At 47.1% G+C, this 12,927-nt stretch overlaps 1 non-coding gene across 1 annotated transcript; it reads right to left on the bottom strand.

Annotated features, from left to right (window-relative positions):
• Positions 1-9,394: 9,394 nt before the first annotated feature.
• Trnas-aga lies at positions 9,395-9,476 on the bottom strand. Its single transcript has one exon. It is a non-coding gene; the product is annotated as a tRNA-Ser (tRNA).
• Between the last annotated feature and the right edge of the window lie 3,451 nt (positions 9,477-12,927).

Raw genomic sequence — 12,927 nt, 5'->3', positions numbered from 1 at the left:
TGCCGGAATTTAATTTTGATAAAGGTACAAAATATTGACGATACATCAGAGACGGATCGCCATCGCCGTGTGGCAGGAGCCTGGAGCCCCGGGCTTGTCTGCGGCCCAAAAAAAGCAAAAAAGGAGAGGTAAAAACCCAAATGTGTGGAACTACTCAAGGGGCACGGCCTCCAGACCAGGACCAGTGATCCAGACGAAGTGGGAATACTCTCTTGGAATCGGCATGCTTTGGAAAATGCCTCTAATACTGAGTCATCTAAGATTGGTACATAAAATGCTCTGAACTTCTGTCCCTGAGTACTCGTAGGTTTTGCTCTACATTTACCTTCACTCGCTCTTCGATAAGTGTCTCCATCAGTCCGTCAGGAGAGATGAAGAGTACCAAAAAAGAGCAAGCACACGGCTAGCATATTTTTATGGAATATACCCCCATCCATCCCTTACCCTAGCAGCTTGTCGGAGGAACAAAGAGACTTTTTTACGTTAACAAAATTTTTCCAAAGTTGTTCAGTTTTTTTCCTCTATATTTTTTGCATGGTGTCGACGAGTGGGAGAAGGAGAGCAAATGAGGAGCCGCATAGTCGTATAGTAAAAAAAAACGTGAAACGCAAATACGGGAATACATAAAACGAGTCGAACGGAGGAAGGGGCTGGGACTTTGGCCAAAAGCAGGCAAACGTCCGCATTCGCGACTGCTCCTGGTCCCATCCTCCTCCCATCACCCACCTTCCACCTCCCATTCAGATCGGTGGATAGACGGAGCTCCCTATGTGAGTAATCGGGTGTCCATGTACATATATCCGTAAATGTCAGACGACATCACGCTTCAGTGGACACACTGACGACGACGACGACTACGACGACGACGACGACGATGCCAGCGACTGATGGAGGCGCCTCTCCTGACGTTGACCAGACGAGACCAGACCAGACCGGACCTACTCCACCTGCCGCATGCCACATGCCACCTGCCCGCAAAATATTGGCGCAAACATTAAAAGGGCGAGCTAGTCTGGACTACAGTTTGAATTATTTGAAACAATATCCTTTAAAAAAATGCGATACAATTTCAAACGATGATGACAAAAAATCAGAACAGGCTCAGGCTCAGACCCAGACCCAGACCCAGGCCAGTAGCCGCAGGAGCTAAGGCCAGGAGCCAGGAAAAGAGCCAGCCAGCAGCAGGAGCCAAAGCCATAGCCAGAGCCAGACAGGTGTTTGTCAGGGTCTCTGGTGGGGGCGAGGTCTGGTCGTCTGCTGCTCTTATCACAACAAAAACAACAGCAAAAAACACATCGAAAATAAGACAGGCAGAAGGAAAAGTGGCCCATGGCCCATGGCCCGTGGCCCATCGCCATATGATGGCTCTGTAATAACAAAAGCAATAACCAAACAAAAGCTTTCGGCCAAGTCATTGACCGAAGTTAGCAGCTCGGTAAGCGGCAGGACATGGCCATGAAGGGGTATGGACTTTGCTTAAAGAGCCATTCAATATAATGTTATTATGGACAGAGGTACGGATGTCCTGCCTCGGCTATGGGGCTATTCAGATAAACACCCAAAAAACGGCTGACACTTCACTATCACATTATAATAGACGCGTTAGCGATGGAAGAGCGGAATTGCAGTGCATAAATTATTCAATATATTATATTCAATAAAATATATAATTCCTTATAGCGATTCACAGATCAGCTGCGATACATTGATCGATAGATGCATTGCCCAGTTGTTAATCGGTCTTTGGGAAATTGTTGTGTTGTCGCTTCAAAGTTCAGCCACAACTCCACTCCCCATCTGGCGACATCTTGCCAAGCCGCAGAACTTGGCCCAGACTCAGACTCCCTCGAGCTTCGTGCTTAGCCATTTCTAATGGCAATTCATTTGTCTTGGCCAGCATCAGCAGCTGTGCAATTTCGCCAGAGAGGAGTGACAAACGAGAGACCTGAAAGAAATGCTAGAGACATGCAAAGTTCCTCCTCGAGGAAAGCGAGGCGGGTGTCTTGGAGTGCAAAGTTTTCGGAGTGCGGCTAACCGGCAACAATGGAAATGGCTCAATCAATTAGGCTGCTGTCATAATGCAACCCCCCAACCCGAAAAAAGCATATGGCCAAGGCTTTGCTCAGCTCTGCTCTGCTCTGCATGTTGCTGCAACATCAATAAGAGGCAGGCAGCATCACACGTTCACAGAGAGAGCAGAGGCAGGCTGAGAAGATGCGTGCCCCGTTCAGCTCCATCTCGTATCTTATGTGATGAAATTTATGCTTAATTAAAAGCGACACAAGGCGACACAAGCAACGCACAACGCGTTCAGCCAGATAAAGGATCCAAGAAGGCAGGGATCGGAGGCAGCAGGCAGCAGGCAGCACTCCAGAGGCGAGAAGACTCTGAGAATCGTCTTCGAGAGACTGGGTTACGGGGCTCGCGCACAATTAATGCGATTTTGAAACGCACAGAACTGAGCAGAACCCTGAGCGCAGTCTTCACTGAGAGAAACGGGGAGGAAGGCAGAAGAAACTGTTTCATTACGAAGGTGAGAGTCCATAATGAACCTGCTAACGATTGTTGCTTAGGGTAATCATATGGCTAGCGGATTGAGAGAACATATTTGCAGAGCTAGTCTTACAAGTAGGTCTGTCAATGCTCTTTGAACAAATACTTCATAGAGTCCCCTCTCTTGGCTCTCACATTGAACCTTCATCTCTCATTGAACCCCTCTTATTTCCTGATCATCATTTGCCTGCTGTTTTCTGTCCATCATCTCCCTTTTGGTGTCTTCCACATTTAAGATTTGCTCATCAGACTAAATAGTTTTCCTTCCTTAGTTCCTGTCTTTATTGGAGGGAGAACCAGTTCATTTGAGCTCCTTGTCGCTCTCCCACTTAGCCGAATATTCTTCTTCATCTGATAATTCGCTCAGTGCATGGAGAATGACTCCGTTCCGTGGCCTGTGCTCCTCGGGTTGGCTGACTGGTCCCACTAATTCAATTAAAGACGAGGCCAAGACAACGCACGCATGTTGAATGGCACGATGGATGAACGTACGTCCAAAAAGAACGCTGCCACAAACTGAGGCAGAAAGAGGCAGAAGGCAGAGGCAGAACAGCCAAATGAGAGGCGTCTGTGGCCGTTGAGAGAAAGGCCTCACGTTGCGATGCGAGGTTTCATTTTTGTTTTCGCTGTGGATTTCCTTGCTGCCTTCTGCCAGGCAGAGTTTGCACTCATTAGTCTCCCACAACGTGAATTAAGATAATCTGTGGTAGGAGCAACAGCAACAGCAACAACAGCAACAAAGGCTTCAACTTGCACTTGGACTTGGTTCTGGTCTTGGTCTTGGTCTTGGAATCGAAGCCTGCTCTTGGAGTTGGAGTCGGAGACTGCGAGTGGCTTTGGCTTGGAGCTGGGCGCTTGTTGTGCAAATGAATTGTTGCTGATTTCGTTTGAACGATTAGCGCCAAGTAGAGGGCCGCCTTCTGTTACTCTTACTCCTCTCCCAATGGATGGCTCCCTCTTCGATCTGTCTTGCGAGAGATTCGGATTTGGGTGGACGGCAGCCAAATGCAAATGGAAATGGCCTCCAGCATGCTTAGCAATTAGACTAATTGCATGGCCCCAGCCCCCAGCCCCCAGCCCCCAGCCTCCTGTCCCCTGCCCCCCCTGTACAGCACTCCATCTCCTGTTTCCAGTACGTACGTCGTACACCCACTTGTGCTCCAGTTTCCTCCATTTGGTATTCCGTTGTTTTCCTGTTTGCTTTTCTCCATGTGTGGGGGCTTCACCTGAATTGCGGGCATTGCGCATACGCACTGTGCACCCTTGCACCCTGCAGCATGCGCCTATTGCAATATATGCCTGCAGATTGGTCAGTTCAAACTGACATCCGCTGGGCGCCCCCTTCCACCTTACCCTATCTATTCCCATGCTCCCTCGCATGGCCCTTGCCACATGCCACACTCGCTTGATGGCTCTGTGCATGCGTCGTCGTCGTCGTCCTCCTCCTCATCGACGCTGGTCTGAGGTTCGGGGGCAGCTTAGGCCAGGCCACCCAGTGGTGCAACATACCAGCAGCAGCAGCAATAGCAACAGCAGTAGTAGCTAGGAGGTGGGGGTAAGGGGTAAGGGGGAGCAGCAGCGTCAGTAGCAACGCCTTCGCATCAACCCGGACACCCACAATGGGCACTCGTTTCGGGTGTGAGACCAAAAGGGTAACTATTCGAACTGAAAAGGGTTACGTGATTCACTCGTGCAGGTTGGCTCGGAATTAACAAGGAAGTTCTTTGAATATTACAGAACCACATATGTCCTTTGGCATGATATCTGCTTAAGTAAATCTTGAATTATTCATTCTTTCCATAAGAATGTTTACTTGTTCAGGGAAGGGTACAATCACTATGTATATTCCAACTAAAGAATCTCCCGCAGAATTTTCATATATGCCATTCAAATATCATGAATCCTGAAAGTGTATACGCAGTTCGCAGTTGATGCTTAGATATCCTATTGCCTCTGATTGCTGCCCCAAGCCCCTGTACCTTTGCTTATTTTTTTTCGGGCAGGGGAGGGCAGTCATCAACGGTGGCAACAACTACAGTCCTTCAGCTGCAGCATGCTGCATGCGTCCAAGTGTGGGTGTATGTGTGTCCCGGGTACTTTTTCAGTGTAGTTTTCCTTTTGGTTTTTCCTCTCTGTAGCTCTATAGGTCTGTTGTTGTTATTGTTGTTGTGATGCCTGTCTGCCAGCCAGGATGCCCTTTTTCCCGGTGCCTGCCACTGCCACTGCCACTCCTTCTGGCCCTGGCCCCTTGTTACCCCCCTGCTTTCTCTGCTGCTATTTCTACTGCCTTTTGGCCTGATGATTAATCGAATTAGTTTTTCTTTTTTGTGTGTTTTCCTCTGCCTCTGCCTCTGCCAGTGGCTCTGTTGCTTCTTGTTCTTGTTGCTTTTGCGCTTTCACTTTGCAGCACACGCTCTTTTCATTTACATTTTCTTTTGCATTTTTCCGCATTCCTGTTTCCAGTTCCCGCCTGCCGTTGCATACATTTGTGCGCAGACTTCTGTCCGGGGCGTAGGTGAAGCCTGGCTATGTGTGTGTGTGTGTGTGTGTGTGTGGCTGGGGCAGGGGCAGGGACAGGACTGACCAACTGCGTCCGGTTGGAAATTTTTTGGCAATGCTGTAGATGCTTTTTGCCCCACCAGGCACCGTGGCAGGCAAGCAAAGGGCGCCCCGGAAAATAGGATAGCGAGTGAAACAAAAATGAAATTTTCATCCTGACGAAATGAAAGCCTCGGCCGGTTGCCAGCAAAAAACGGGCGCGGGGGAAGGGCGGGTGGCAATGCCTTTTGGGGCAATAACTGCAAATTGCATGGGCGGCACTCAATTTCTTCGCTTCACCTCTGTCTCTCTCTCTCTCTCTCTCTCTCTCTCTCTCTCTCTCCTGCATCTCGCTCCCTTCCCTGTTCCTTGTACCAATCTCTCTCTGTGGATGATTTTTTCGTTGTCTGTGTTTTTTGGTGTTTCATTTGATTTGCGTTCTCCTTGTTGTCTATTTCTGTGTGTGAGTGTGTGTGTGGCAAACGCAATAAGAGCATCAAAGTGCAACACACACACACACACACATACACATCCACTTGCAGCCTCCTCTGGTAGGTTTTCATTTTCATTCCATTTGCACATTTTTGCTGTTTTTTTTTTGTATTTCCTTTGAGCATTTTTTTCTCGCTCTCTCTCTCTCTGTCTTTTTGTTGCCTGTCATTTCCAGCGAATGACTGTTGCATAAACGTAGTCTTTGTGTTGTCCTTGTTGCACGTGGAGCAGGCTTCATGTTCATGTGTGTTGTTGCGCCGCCCCCTTGGTGCTCTGCTGTGCAGTTTGTGCAGCCTCCTCCCACGCCTGTGCCTGCCGTCCATCGATTGCCATTGGCAACATCCCTCCTCCACATGTGGCAAGAGCAATATTCATTCTAGAATGCAGAGGAAGAAAAGTTCAAATTATAATGCAACTAATTGCTTATAGAGAGTGCCTCATTAGAAGGCCTGCCTCCTGAAGATGCGCCACGGAAATACATGTCTGGGAAGGGCTTTTGTTTCAAGAATTTAAAGTGCAAAACTTCCAAGGTTTTGCTCCCATCACCCAAAAAAGATAAGACAGGGGCAGGAAAATTCCTGTTCAGCACCTAAGATCCCTCGCCCTTCAGAAGGGGGAAAGGTGGAAGGGGGTGTGGGTGTGGGTGGTGGGTGGTGGGTGGTAAAGTGTGGAAACGTGCTAAGCACATTTCATGCAGCTAAGTAAGGATATTAATATGCGTCCTTGCTTGCCACACGCACCAAAGGACACAGGGGTGCAACTAGGGGCAGGGGAGTACCAGGGGGGACTGGGGCATAACTGCAAAGGGTCCTGGCCACTTTTGCGTTTCGTTTCGTTTCGTCGTGTGGCAAGCAAATGAAATTGCAATGAAAATGAAAATGAAAATCTAACGACGACAACGACGACGACGACGACGACAAGGGGAGACGACGCACCACAAAAAAAAAGTGGGGTAAAAAATGAGACGATATCCTTGAAACATAAAACCAAGGCAGCTCAGGATGCCAGGGCGAGGAGGTGCGAGGGCGGCGATGTTGTGGCAGTGGCATCTCAAGGAATGCAGGCCGCTGAGGCACCAACAACAACAGCAACAACAGAAACTAAAGCCCGCAGAAGGACTTGGGGCAAGCAGGATCCACCATCCTTCGCCGCCCATGGAACATCATTCATTTCGCCCCTCGTGCCAGGGGATTAAGGTTACTTCAAGGATGCCGCTGTTGCCACAAAATTTCCCCCCTTCCCACCCCCCCCATTATCGCACCGAAAAGAGAGTGAGGATTGCGGGCAGGGAAAGACCTACAAATGCAGCTGAAGAAAAATTCTCCTTTTGCGCGTAAACATCATCAAAATTCATCAATCTCTGCCAAAAACTTGTGGAAAACTTCCACCCCCACCCCAATCCCCTACCCCCTCCCCACAAAAAATAAGAGTAACAGAAAAGCATGGCAGGAAAGTGCAAGGCAAGGAAAGGGATTCTTCGAACTAGCTGCTACCCAGTAAAATGGAGAATCGATTCGAGAAGAAGGGGATGAAAGTAAAAACTTAAAAACTGAGAAAACCCATGCTGAGCCCCTCTCTTTCTGTGGCAGAAAAGGACATAGTCCCTTATTGCAGTCAAATTCGTTTAGTCAACTTTTTATAGTCCTACCAAAATGTCTAACTTTACATCCCTGAAATGAATCCAGAAATCAAAATCTTCTACTATAAGCTTTAATATGCACGATGTGTTTTCATTATAAGTCTTTGACTATATACTATATATTCTTAGGTTAATGACATGGACGAGAAAAGCAAATGATACTCTCTCCCAAAACTTGTAAAGCAAGGAACCAAAAAGCTTATTCTTTCTACCAGACAACCAAATGAAGAGTGAGCGAGAAAAAAAACCGAAATTTTCTGATCCAACACAGCGAAAATGGCGACATCTGTTTCGATGAGTCCGGAATGAGAAAGCTGAGACGCATCCCGAGTCCCACCGAATCGATTCGGTTGCCTGTTCAGGCAGGGCTCCCATCCTTATAGACTTAGATCCAATACAAGCTAAATTACTCACCAGCAAATGGAGTATAAACAGCATATGCTCTAGACATACCCTCCCGTAATGTCATTCGGAATGGTTATAAGATGTGTGCCTGGACGAGAGGGGCCCAAGATAGAAAAACGGCAATCAGGGGGTTAGGTTGGGGCTTACGGTAAAAGAGAGAGGAATACATTTTGGCATTTAAGTGCAACGACGCGTGCAGCACGCAGGACTACGACGACGTAGACGAAGACGAAGACCAAGACGAGGACTACGACGACGACGACGATGAAGACGACGACGACGACGACGACAAGAATCCTGCTGCAGCTGCCTCCGCCCTCCGTCCGTTCTGTCCGTCCGTTCTGTACGTCCGTGCTGATGAGCCTGATGAAGGACATGCCGACCCACGCGCCTTGGCATTTTTCGTCCTGTATGCCACTTCTCCTCCACTCCCCCAACAGCAGCTCCTTCGGTGGCCCCCCCATCGTTGCCGTTGCCGTTGCCGCTGTCGTTGCTCAGCGATAACCTCAATTTTTGGCACCCTGGCCAACAAACATCCTTCCCCCCCCCCCTCCCGACCAGAATACTCCTTCTGCTGCACACAGTCGATCCTACACAGATTTTATGCTAGCTCCTTGCATTTTTCTTTTCTTTTAGTTTTCCTTTTTCCCCGTTTCCCCGTTTTTCCTTTTTTGTGTGCTTATTTTCCTCTTTGGGTTTTTCCTCTATTTTCTCTGCCTGATAAAACTCTTTTCATTTTGTTGTTTGTTGGTTCGCTCTTCGTCCTTTTCCTTAACGCTTTTAACAGTAATGACGAAAAAGTGTCAGCGTCCTCGACTCGAAGGATAATAACAAGTATGGACAGGCATAGTTGAGCAGAGCAGGGCCGAGCAGAGCGTCGCAGCCGACGCCATTTTCTCCCCATCCCATACCCATTCCCCGAGCCTTTTCTTTCCACCCAGCTCCTTCTGCACTTCGTCGTCGTCCTGCTCTTTGTTCTTGTCCTGGGCCGCCGTCTCTTACCCCTCCCTGTCGCCTCCTGCAACGACAACGAGTTGATGTTCTTAATTGATGAAGAAATTTGGGTTGTGATAAAAAATGGCAGACTAGGGAAGAAGAAAGAAACGAAAGAAAATGTTCCGACCATTCCGACTTCGGGAATACCCCCCGATATTCATAATTAATGGTTGGTCGGGAATCGGGAAAGGCGATAATAACCATAATGAGGTTACTCCTACTTAGGCAAGAGGAGGAATTGAGATGATTTGGAGGTTATTTGCATTCTATTCATCTGATATCTGATACAGATTCATCAATACTTTAATACATATATATTTCATGGGGTTCCGCTACACTACTGAAGCATACCCTTCGGCATTCGGTAAGTACCTGGTACTATAAACAGAAATAAAAGAATGCCAGAACGAAATGAACAAGAAAGTGAGCATCGAGAAAATATGCACTAAAGATTGGCTGGGGCTGGGGCTGGGACTGAAGATGGGGTTGGGGCTGGGGTTGGGGCTTTGGCTGGAGTGGACTGAGGCAGCCAAATGGCTTCTGATACTCGTAGAGCTTCAGTAGTTAGACGAACGAAAAGTGGCACAACATTTTATATGTATGGCTGAGATATGATGGGACAAAGCTTGGGCTGGGGAAGTGCATTGGCAATAAGTGCAAGACAAGCCCGTTACTTGGATAGATTTAAAGGGATGTAAATACTATTTCTATACTTTCTATTACTCATTAATTCGGCTGACAAGTATATGAAAAAAGATTGAAAATCGACATCGCAGTCGGTAGGATTCGAACCTACGCTCCCAGAGGGAATCTGATTTCTAGTCAGACGCCTTAACCGCTCGGCCACGACTGCTTGATGGGTGTCAAGGTCGATCCCCACTGAATCATGATGTTTAAAATCATACTACCACCATTACCTATTTATAGATAAATCGATGGAGAAACGACAGGCAAATCTAGTTCGGAACAACTGAGAACCTAGATAAGATTATTCAGTCAGTGGGCTCTTCAGTTTTATGGGGATCTGGGACTAAAATATGTTGAAAGTGTAGAAGCTAAAGTAAGCCATCTTCTATTTACAAAGTAATTATTCAGTAATGCAAATTAATTCAAGTCTTTCTAGAACTTTCATAATGGAAGTATAACATATTATTTTTTTGTGTGTTGGAATGTGAGGAAATCTAGAAGAACCCATAAAGTTCCTTGTAGCCCGAAAATAGCCCGACTTGAACAGTCTACATGCACTGTCCTTCACCTTCTTAAGTTTTTTGACCATCTGCTTGGAATTGTCGTGATCGGAAGACAGAGTTTTCAGAACTGATTTTTTGCTTTGTTGTCGATATTTGTAATTTATTCCTGAAATATAATTTATTCAAATATTTCATTATTTTTGATGCACTTTACGTTGCTTTATATTTAGTAATAGTTTAGTAGTTTTTCCCTTGCCTTTGCCCGCCTTTGAGACGCGGTGGAAGAACGCTTCGTGGACCACGTCCTCGCCAGAAGACAACTCTACGAGTGTCTGTTCCTCTTTTGTCAGGGCCATGTACTTTTTTTTGTATTACACGTGCATTGAAAATACGACAGTTATTTGCTTTCAGAGTCATGCTGTTCCGGGATACATATATGCTCAGGAGCACATAGCCGGGATGGACCTTGTTGAAGAGTGTCGCCACTGGCGAAACGTCACCACAACAAGTAGGTCTTCAGGCAATTAATACCATGGCCGCCAAGAAGACACTTATATTTTTACATTAAAAACTTAACATTTTGGAACTGAACAGAATTTAGGGCTGAGTTTTGTTTGTATCTATTGTTTCATAATAATTATGTTAATGGAATAGTCTTTTTTCATAAGAGGCATGAACTATATCTAATCGAAGTATCAATATCTAAGCAAAGAAATCCTCAGGCCAGTTCTTGATTAATTTAAAGATCGCAATGATTCCTGTACAGATCGGAAAGCCGCTTCTTTCAATAGGGTTTATCCTTGAATCGATCGATCTGCAAAGGGTATGCAAAATTCGTCTTGCGATGCCGCCGGCCTTTCTCTTGTTGTTGATTTTCTGAGTTGTTTTTGCTCAGTTTCAATTTCACACAAATTCTGCCTAATCTATGTAAATGCGATTAAACGCTTTCCGAAAGGAGCCTGGCCAAAAGAGGACAGGGAGAGGAAGCAGAGGCAGAGGCAGAGGCAGAGGCAGATGGTGATGGGTAGAGCGGGGCTCCAGTGAGGAACCAGTCCTCATTTTCAGGTTTAATGGGCAAAGCGTTAATGAACACGAAGTGGAACGACGATGACGATGACGACGACGACGGCTCAGTGAGCAGCAGCCAGCAAGGTGGCCCAAAGGTGGAGGATGGCTGTGGCTGGTGGCTGGTGGCTGTGTGCCTTCCTTCTTCGCGGTAGAAGAAGGACTTGCGTGGCAATGGTCAGATGGACAATGCGCATGCGCAACGCATGTGTCTTGTTTGATTTGAAGATTTCATGGAAATTCTGGCGGCCCCCAAACTCCGTACAGAGCGAAGAGTCGGAACTGAAGTGGGAGCTGAGGCTGTAGCTGTAGCTGGATCTGGAGCTGAAAAGTTGGAGGAGCTGCATTCAATTTATGAACTGGCACACAACTTAATTACACATTCGTCCAATTAAAGTGTGCAAAATGCAATTCATCATCATCGCTGACCAGACCAGACCAGAACAGACCAGACCAGGCCAGAGAAACAGCAACAGAGCAACAGAAGACAGAAACGGAAGAGAGCCAAGAGCTGTGGCGGCTAAGATACCCCGTTATGACTGTGGCTTTAAGCCAAGTTCTAACTGCAATTAAATGCATTGCAGGTGCAGCTGTAGCTCTGTAGCTGTTGCTGTTGCTGTAGGTCCCCAGCCTCAGCAACTTGTTCGTTTCACATGCAAGCAGCGCGTTAAATGCCTCTCTACATACATATGTATGTACACATCGGTGTATGCAAAACGTACGAGTACATACAGTATTTCTTTAACACTCCAGCAGGCAGCAGGCAGCAGGCGGGGAGAGAATACCCGTAACATTTAAATATACCGATATAATTTGAGGCGACTCTGCGCGCGACTTGGCGACTCAATCAATCGACTCGACTGCGCCGATTGTCTGCTGACAGCAGCTGCCTGCTGATCGCACTGGATCGTTCTTCTGCTCTCCTGCTGGTTCGTCCTCCTCCTGCTCTCCTGGTTGTTCCGCTGCCCACTGAAAGTGAAATTTGGTAAACCTGTTCCGGGTTTTGATTGCTTCCTGGTAAGAGGACTCTTACTCTTCAAAAGTGGATCTCCGATGGCCGCTTGATTTTCAAATCAATCTTGGGGATACTATGGACTTCTTCGATTCCATCAGATATGTATCTAAGAGTTGTGGCAAATATCTTCAGAAACAATTAAGAACCAACCAGAAATCTTGTATCCTGTATAATTTTTCACACCGAAGATTATTGCATAATTTCTTACCATTCTATTTCACTTCTTTGCATTCATGGGGCAACCCTCTTTTATATCATTTTGTGATGCAATCGCTTGGGGAGAAATCCATTATAAACCCATTCATTCGCCGTTTATCAAGATCAGCCCCCGCCAAAGAGAACCACTTAAGAGCCCAATAGTAGTCCCCTCCTTGGCCACCATATAGAGTGGGGAGAGCTACCTAACTAATTGCGAAAGCAAACAGCGCACTCCTCCGGAGCACTGTCATTAGTCCTGCCTCAGTTGTGGCAGGCCGTTTATGATTGAACAATCAAACACACCTCCCCAATACGCCCACGGCCCGTGGGCCTTCCGCCCGAACCTCACCAGGGGTCTCCCCCCCCCCACCGCACTACCTGGTACCAGTCCCAGTACAAGGCCGTTAGACGCACTCTGCTAATTACAGACCAACGCTCCCCACATGGAGGGGCGACGGGCGGGGGACTAGATACTCGTAGGTGCGTCTGGCAGTCCATTCATTAACTTAATCACGGGTTTGCGCAAGCAGTGCGTCTCAGAAGTGGAGACGCTTCCGCCTTGCCACTGCCATTGCCATTGCGCATGCGCGGCCGACTTTAATTGCCGCCTGCCTTGTGGATGGGATGCGTGGGCACAAACGAAACGCAAAGAAAACGATACAGAAATGGACTTAGGGATAGTACTACTCTATACATCATTCTCTCAACATTCTGAGGGATCAATTCATAGAGGAATGGAAAGTATGTCTCACAAAAAGAAATTCTTGTAATTATGAAGGTCTGAAGAGGTCTATACGCTACCATCCTTACGGAGTCAATCGTTTCACGCACTTCAT

This window comes from Drosophila miranda, chromosome XL (genome assembly GCF_003369915.1).
Source record: "Drosophila miranda strain MSH22 chromosome XL, D.miranda_PacBio2.1, whole genome shotgun sequence".
Taxonomy (NCBI): Eukaryota; Metazoa; Arthropoda; class Insecta; order Diptera; family Drosophilidae; genus Drosophila; species Drosophila miranda.
This window is presented reverse-complemented; position numbering and strand designations above follow the sequence as displayed.